Raw genomic sequence first — 9,405 nt, forward strand, 5'->3', positions numbered from 1 at the left:
TCTGCATTTTAATACAGCTGCCCTGTCAATTTTCTTCCATGTGCCAAAGAACATTAGTAACTATCATGTTGTAGTTGCTTTCCATTGATGCTATTCTCATAACTCCATCTTTACAGCTCTCATGTGGAACTTGTATAAAATAAATACTTGTTTTCACATTCCCAGTGAAGACTTGTGGATAGGTTTCCCAAAAACTTTTCATGGAAACTTTCATTATCCCTTTTCATGCTTATTAGTTCTTAGCAGGGAGACATTTGGCAACAATAAACATGACTAGCCTGAGGAGTTATTATATTATGCACTTCAATTTCATTCATTTAACAAATGCATTTCACATTTGACCATACCTATTTATTTTCACACCATAGTAGCTAGTATAAGAAATTGATTTGAAAGCAATAACAACAACAACAACAACAACAAAAAGTCAGAGCAAAACAACTTATTTAAGATAATGATCATGAAGGAAAGGTTTAAGAACTAAAATATTACATTTAGAAACATGACGCTTTAATCTATGATCAATAGAACATACATGGATCCTATCCTCAAAAACGGTAAAATGTGATTTTTAATAAATAATAATAAATGTAGCTGACATATGCACAAGCAGTTCTCTCACACAAATATATTGAATTTTTTTTTTCTGGATGATGTCAAGTGCTGGTGAAACTAACTACTGTTTCAGATCCATAAACATTATTCTATAGCTACTAATAACCTTCACTTAACTGTGTCTGCAATCATTGTTGACTGTTTCATTAAACTGTCTCAGATTGTGGAAATAGGCAGTGTCCGACTGTTAAAGGACATCAATCAACTCTGTAGTAGACTTTTAATATTTATCTATTACATGATTCCACCACCCATCTAAGTATGCTTTTGGTATACCAGTAATTAATTTTAATTATCCAGTTCTGGTTACAGGAATAATTTGCGGACTGAAGTGTTAATGTGTTTGTTTAATTAATTGTCAAATTTTGGGGACAAAATGTCTAGATCTACTAATCCTGTATTTTTAAAGCTCCTACCAAAAAAACTTGAGGCCAAGAAAAATCAGAGTAAACTGATTAAGCAATTATAAAAATAGCCTCAAAGTTTAAAATTTGACATTATTAGAGACCAAGTCTTGCTGAATAAAAATAAAAAAAAATACATTCTATGAGATGTAGCTCTAACTTCTAAATTGACAGGTTACTAAATGGGAATACATAAAACTAAAACGTTTTTGTGTAGTAAAGGTTCCCATCAACAAAACAAAAAGAACCCACTGAATGGGAGAACATACTCACCAATAATATATCTAATAAGGTGTAAACATTCAAAATTTATAAAGAACTTATACAATTCAACACAAAACAAACAAACAATCCAATTAGAAAATGGGCAAAGAACTTGAATAGACACTTCTCCAAAGAAAACATGTAGGTGGCCAACAGACATATAAAAAGTTCCTCAATGTCACTAATCATCAGATAAATGAAAATTAAAACCACAATGAGATATCACCTTACACCTGTCAGGATGGCTATCATCAATAAGTCAACAAACAAGTGTTGGTGAGGATGCTGAGAAAAGGGAAACTTTGTGCCCTGTTGGCAGAAATGCAGATTGGTGCAGCCACTATGGAAAAGAGTATGGAGTTTCCACAAAAAAATTAAAAATGGAACTGTCTTATGACCCAGCAATTCCACTTCTCGGAATATATTGAATAAACCTGAAATACTGATTTGAAAGAAGATATACACCCCTATATTCATTGCAGCATTATTTACCAAGATTTGGAAGCAGCCCATGAGTAGGTAAGTGGATAAAAAAAGTTGTGGTAGAGGTGCACAATGGAATACTACTTGGCTGGAAAAATAAGTAAATCTTACCTTTTGTGACAGCATGGTTGGACCTGGAGAGTATTATGCTAAGTGTAATAAACCAGTCAGAGAAAGACAAGTACCATGTGGTTTCACTTATATATGGAATCTAATAAACACAATAAACAAACAAACAAACAAACCAGAAGCAGACTCATAGATCCAGAAAAAAGGCTGATAGCTGACTGTAGGGAAAGGGGTTGAGGGGCTGGATGACAAAGGTAAAGGATTTAAGCAAAAAAAAAAAAAAATACACAAAAAAACCCCAAAACAAACAAACAAAAAACACAAAAAAGCAAAAAAAAAAAATCCTCATATACACAGACAACAGTATGGTGATTATCAGAGGGAAAAGTGAGTGGGAGGAGGTAGAAGAAGGTAAAGGAGGGAGGATAAATGGTGATAGAAGGAGACTTAACTTTAGGTGGTAAACACACAATATAATATGAAGATGATCTATTATAGAAGTGTACACCTGAAACCTATATTTTATTAATCAATGTTATCCCAATAAATTAAAAAAAATAACAAATAATCTATATACAGTGGGGCCTTGACTTATGAGTGTCCCGACTAACGAGTTTTTTGAGATACCAGCTGTCTCTTTGCTGATTTTTTGCATTGAGTTGACAGAGTAATTTGAGTTAACGAGCTCCTTAACGAGCTCGGTCTCGGAACGAATTAAACTCGTAAGTCAAGGCCCCACTGTATATAAAAGCCTAAGCGACTGTTATGACTGAACAACCGCAACAACCAGAATGACCGGTCAACCGGTCGCTATGATGTTCACTGACCACCAGGGGCAGATGCTCAATGCAGGGGCTGCCCCCTGGTGGTCAGTGCACCCCCACAGTGGGAGTGCTGCTCAGCCGGGCAGCAGCGGCAGTGGTGGTGTTGGCACAGCAGGGCTAGGATGAGCAGCAGTGGAGCTGCGCCTGGCCCCGGCTGTGGCTGCTCCCTGGCCACCTGTCTCTTTGGCCACCTGCCTCTTCAGGCACTGCTACTGCATCCCTCGGGGGAATGTAGGACTGCCAGGTTTTAGCCCGATCCCGGATTGTGTGAGGGTGCAGGCCCGGCTGAGGGACCCCACCCATGCACGAATCAGTGCACCGGGCCTCTAGTATATAAATAATATGAAAATTTTTAGAAAAATAAAACAAAGAAGAGGAGAAACAGAGCCAAATTTCATGATATATAAAACAAAAATGTTTAACTTGGCTACAATTATTTTAAAAATCTTATCCTTGCCTTATTTTTATCTGGGGAAAATACGTACCATCTAGAGTGGGGTTGAAATTTGAATCTTTTAAAATGAAAATCTTATAGTCAATTTTCATCTCTTCTACAACAAAATTTTGCAATAATTGGCATAGATAGTGCTATCACATAATTATTTTATTAGAAGATTTGTAGGCAAAACACCTTCATTTATAAGTATGCTAATTAATCAAATATATACCAGTTAATGCTATTGCCAATATTTCCTTATCACCCATTGCTCTTCAATTTGTCAACATCAGTTCACTCACAACTTTCCTGAAAATTCACACTGATGGAGCAGTAGGAATTAAGAGGCTACTATGTCCCATCACTTCATATTCACCCTTTCTTTTAATCCTCATTTCAAGTCTGAAAGATACATATCACTTTCATTTTAAAAATGGGGAAACTGAGTCAGTGCAGTTAAATTATTTTCCCAAAGGTAAGTGATAGAAATGAAGTTGAAACTTGACATTACATGACTAAAGTTTATTGTAAAAAGACAACAGCTCATTTATTATTCAAAAATAAAACATACCTTTAAATTAATGTTACCATAAATAAAATCAATAGGTAGCAAATGTGAGATGCTTATCTGTTTTTGCATGCCTTAGAATGGAAAGAACTGTTCATTACCTGGAAATAAGGTCTATAAAATGAGAAATAAATAAAATGTGTCAATACTAGCCTTGTTATGAAAGCAAGAACACATAGTGGGAAAATATTTCTGTATCTCTATTCATATTTATATCTACTTATATCTATGATACAGGTTATGATTTCATAACCTTTAACATAATTTTTACAATTTAAGAACTATTTTTATCAAAAGTATTTTCAGATTTTCTTATACATTGTTATGTAACTATCTGATTACCCTTCAAATTCTTTGTAAACTAGGTGTTACTGCAATTTCTCAAGCTATTTAAAGAATACTCCCATATTTAAGTGATTTTGGCTGTGTTACATGAACACATACTTTAATAAAATAAAGTTAATGAGTGGTGTCTCCTTTGAACTTCTCAAAAATAGACTACATCTTTTAAAAATAGTATATAATGAAAATATGTCAGAAAATTATAATTATCTAAGTTTTATAAAGGCCAGGTATATTAAAATCAATATGCTAGTTTATTAGTGGACAAATGAAACAAAACCCAATTTATTCTTTTTATATATAGTTTCAGTCTATAATGAAAAATATGCAAGTAGGAACCAGATTAAATATAACTTATACTCGCCTTTGATCACTCTATGTAACAGAAAATTAAGTTAAGTGAAAATGTTCTTAATCATTCAGTGAAGAAATTATTGATTTGTGACTATAATTTATGGGATATAAAGGATCAATAGGAAGTAGCAGAACTGCTATAATGGTCAAAATGCTAGAGACTTTGGAGCCTTGAAAACGGGAAATTTCAAAGGAGTGGCAGAGACTTAGAGAGCAGCAAGATGACAAACTGGGGAGGTAAATCCAAGAATCATCAGTGATTGGTATTATATTTATAAATGAAAATAAAGCAACTTTATTATGATGCTTTACAGTTTTCAAATCACTTTTGTAACTGGATGAAAATTGTAACATGGCAAGAATTAGGAGGTAAAATTCTGTGTGTGTGTGTATATCTATCTATCTTTTTTTGCCTGATATTTTATGTTAAATTATAAGTTTATAATTTAAGTAAGAAAATTGGTATTAGAAAAATGCCACATAATTATGGAGAATAGACAATATTTCTCATCCAATCAAGTTTCCTAACTGTAGGAGTAGAGAGAGGATAGCTGGTGACCTCAGATGTGGGTCCTCCCACTTAAAAATTAACAGGGAATTTTATTAACACATCTTTGCATTGAATGGAATTATTAACTAGAGGCTCGGTGCACAAAATTCATGCACAGGTAGGGTCCCTAGGCCTGGCCGGTGATCAGGGCCTCCCTCTGAGGAGCAACTGGCAGGGCGATCAGGGGGGCCCCCCCGCTGGCACCCACCTTGGCTAGCCTGGCCCCCCCATACCGGCCCCACCTCCCCCTGCTGCCTCCAGTCCCCTCCTTCTGTGGGGCGACCGGCAGGGCAATCGGGGGGAGGGGTTCCCCACTGTCACCCACCATGGCTGGCCTGGGGCCTGTGGGCTGGGGGAAGCTCCTGTGTTGAGCATCTGCCCTCTGGTGTCAGTGCACGTCATAGCGGCTAGTTGGTCCACCATTCAGTCGATTTGCATATTAGACTTTTATTATATAGGATCATTTCAGAGAGAAAAATCAGAGCTATTTTACATAAGATACTGCTTATATTTTTGAAATACAAAAATAATATATATTTTTTTATTTTTGAAAATAAATTTAACCTCTACTTTTTAAAAAATTGCAACATTTGCTATATTAGGCATAATTATAAGGTATAGAGGCTGACCGTATTTTTTAAAGTTTAGAATTTTAATATTTAATTGAATTTGAAATTATCTATATAATATAGAAAAATATCTAAGATATATTAAGTGCTTAATAAATGTTCATTGTATAAAACAGCCACAAATAACTTCAAAGGTAGAATTTATTCAGGATGGATTTAAAGTATTATTAGTCTTAACTTCTAAAAGAGAACCCCTCTGTTGCCTTTCAGTTTGGGCCCATAAGTAGACTAGATGTCTTTTCAAAACATACATTGCTTTCCTCAGGAGAGACTGCAGGCCGGGTTCTCTGATTAATACTCTGCATGAGAATGATCAGATATAAAAATAAAGTCTATTTTCACACAGTCCTATAAATTGAAAACTGAAATTTCTCATACAGAGGATAGTTTGTTTTTCCTGTAATAGCATTTTACAGTTGTAAAAAACTTCATAGACTTTACTAATTACTTTTAGGATAAACTATTTATTAAATTGTGCCTATTGGTTTAAACCAAGTCCCCCCTTAATGTCTTTAATTGTAAATTTACAAGCAACAACTTTTTTATTAAAAGTGAACATCTAGCTAAAGCAGCAATTTTCAACCTTTTCCATCTCATGGCACATAAACTAGTTACTAAAATTCTGCAGTACACTAAAAATATATTTTTTGCCAATCTGACAAAAATAGGTATAGTTTTTATTGATGTACCAAAAAAAGTAAATTACCTACCATTATTGCTTCAAAGTGACTTTTTAAAAAATTAGGTGCCTATATTTGTATTTAACGATTTCTAGTACTAAGAATTAATCAATCAGATGCAACCTTTTTATGCAATGTGACCAATAAGTTGAAAATCTAATATATGGTCTGTACATTTATGGTTCAAGGCAGTGCATTCACACTAGGTGGTCATTGTTGTGTTGGCTGCTGTCATTTTTTTTATTTGACAATCCAAGGGAAAAGAAGTCAGTGTTCCTGACTAAATAGTCAGATATTGCATGTAAAAACTCTTGCAGCACACCAGTTGAAAATCTCTGAGCTAAAGTAAGCTGAAGATAATTTCCAAATGCTACCCTAAGAAATGTTACTGGATTTTCAATAGGACATTGTTTTTTGTTTTTGTTTTTTAGAATATATGTATACTAGTTTATATTGAGACATTAAGATATCTACTAAGTATTTATAGTAGAATATTTCTAAGTCAAATTATTTCAGTTGGTCTTCAAAATCACTTAGAGCTTTCTAAAATTCAACTTAATTATTTTAAATAGCCCTCATTTCTCATAGATGGTGGAATTTTCTTTACTTGGAAAACTTTTAAAGAAAAGATCCCTACCCCCACCCCAATCTTCAGTTGACTGAGCTTAGCTAAAGTAATTAGAGACAATTTAAACAATGTATAAAATGAGCATCATTTAGAAGTATTCTGGCATGGAGAAAATTTTCACTCACAAACATAATTTTCATACTACAACACATCAGAAATAATAGCTTATGTTGCTTTTTAATTGGGAAATTGGCATGTGCAGTTTTATTGTTCTAGTTGTAGAATATAGATATTCAAAGTTATAAGAACTCTTGGAACTCCTTTATGTTTATTTTTCTAATTTTCTTCATTTTCCATATAAACACAAATATATATTTACATATTTCCCTAATTTCCACCATGATATTTTCTAAATGGACAAACCAAACCTAAAATATCCCAATCCAAGTCCCAAAAAACATAAGTGTGAGAAGTGGGGTTTAAATTTAAATCTGGCCTACTCCAAATTTCTTTTCACTCTGCTAGGCTGCCTTATACCTATTGAATTTACAAAGGAGTTGTACATGACTTAACCAAGATAACAAACAAGCTGGTGAGGATCAAGGCCATGATAGCAATTGATTTCCCAACCTCTTAACACAGTATTCTTACCAATACCACACTCTCTCTCACTGTGTTTGAAAATGCAATTGGCATATTAATGACCTCTTTCCTCTCCAATTTATTGAGGGCTACACTATACTTTATAATAGTCATTCCCTAATTGCTGGTTTCCCTAGTCAATAACATTGTTCCATAGGCTAGAATTAGTCTATAAAACAGAAGAAATTTAAAAAAAAAGATGGAACAACATTTTCTTAGAAATTTGAGGTCTTCTTATCTTTGATTTTTCTCAACTGTGAAATTTTTATTTTGCATTTTCTTTCTCACTCAAACACATCTCCCTAGCTTAAGATGCCATGAAGAAAATAATACTAGGTCTTAATTTGGTCCAAGTTGTGAATCTCTTCTAAAGACAAAAATAGTGACTCCAATTTATTATTATAAAGATGTTTTTCATACATATACCTGTAATTCATATAAATAATGTTCATAGGGTAGTTATTTAGTGCATGCATTTATGTCAGTTATCAGTTTACTAGAGACCTGGTGCACGGATTCGTGCACCGGTGGGGTCCCTCGGCCTGGCCTGCACCCTCTTGCAATCCAGGACTCCTTGGAGATGTTGGAGAGCCAGTTTCGGCCCAATCCCGGCAGGATCCTATAGTCTATATATATAAAAGCCTAAGCAACCGAACAACAGAATGACCAGTCGACTGGTCACTATGATGTGCACTGACCACCATGGGGAAAATGCTCAATGCAGAAGCTGCCCCTGGTGGTCAGTGCACTCCCACAGTGGGAGCACAGCTCAGCCAGAAGCCGGCTGAGTGGGTGCAGCTGCAGAGGTACGAGCCTCTCCTGCCTCCCAGGCTGCACTACTGAGCAGCGGCAGTGGCAGGCACAGCAGGGCCAGGATGAGCAGGAGTGGTGTTCAGCTCCAAATCAGGCTCCTCCCCGGCCACCTACTGCTTCAGGCACTACTACATCCCTTGGGGGACATCGGCCTGCGGTTTTGACCCAATCCTCGAAACCAGCAGTCCGATGTCCCCCGAGGGGTCCTAAATTGCAAGAGGGTACAGGCCAGGCTGAGGGACCCCACAGGTGCATGAATTCATGCACTGGGCCTCTAGTATGCATATAAGATCTTTGGTTAATCTCTTCCCGCCCTCCCCCTCTCCTCTTCCCCCTGAGATTCATCAATCTGTTCCATGTTTCCATGCCTGTTCGTTGAGTTTCTGCCCCCTGGTGGTCAGTGCACATCATAGATAACGGTCGAACTATTGCTTAGGCTTTTATATAGATAGATATAGATATAGATATAGATAGATATAGATATAGATATAGATAGATAGATTGCCTTGTAGCAATGAATACACCCTTCATTACATTTTTTATAATAAAATAATTTATAAGCACTTCTTTTTTAAAAATATATTTTTATTGATATAAGAAAGGAAGGGAGAGAGAGATGGAAACATCAATGGTGAGAGAAAATCATTGATCAGCTGCCTCCTGCATGCCCCCTACTGAGGATCGAGCCTGCAATCTAGGCATGTCCCCTTGACCGGAATCGAACACAGAACCTGTCGGTCTGCAGGCCAATGCTCTATCCACTGAGCCAAACAGGCTAGGGCTATAAGCACTTCTTTAAAGTGAGAAAAATGTTAAGCTTTCTCAGTTAAGGGTGGTGAAGGGATGCTGCCAGAGGAAGATGTGGGGAGCCGGCACAGCCATGGCATACTCAGCCCCAGGGCGCCTTATCTGCCATGCCAGCTCAGCCTGGTTCAGTGACCCTGAGTGGGGGGGTGAAAGGATTGAGAAAAGACAGACAAGAGAATGAAAGCTGGGTCTCGGTGGGATGCTGCTCCCTGATGAGGAGACAGCGCCAGCGCCCACAAGCCGTGTCTTTATTTTATAGCAGATGCCACGAGGCAAAGTAGGGGCGTGATCAAGTTGTTTACAGCATTCTTGTGAGTTTCAACCCTACTCAACTACATGCACCCGAACTCTATCACA

The sequence above is a fragment of the Myotis brandtii genome, unplaced genomic scaffold (genome assembly GCF_000412655.1).
Source record: "Myotis brandtii unplaced genomic scaffold, ASM41265v1 scaffold141, whole genome shotgun sequence".
In the NCBI taxonomy this organism is placed as follows: domain Eukaryota; kingdom Metazoa; phylum Chordata; class Mammalia; order Chiroptera; family Vespertilionidae; genus Myotis; species Myotis brandtii.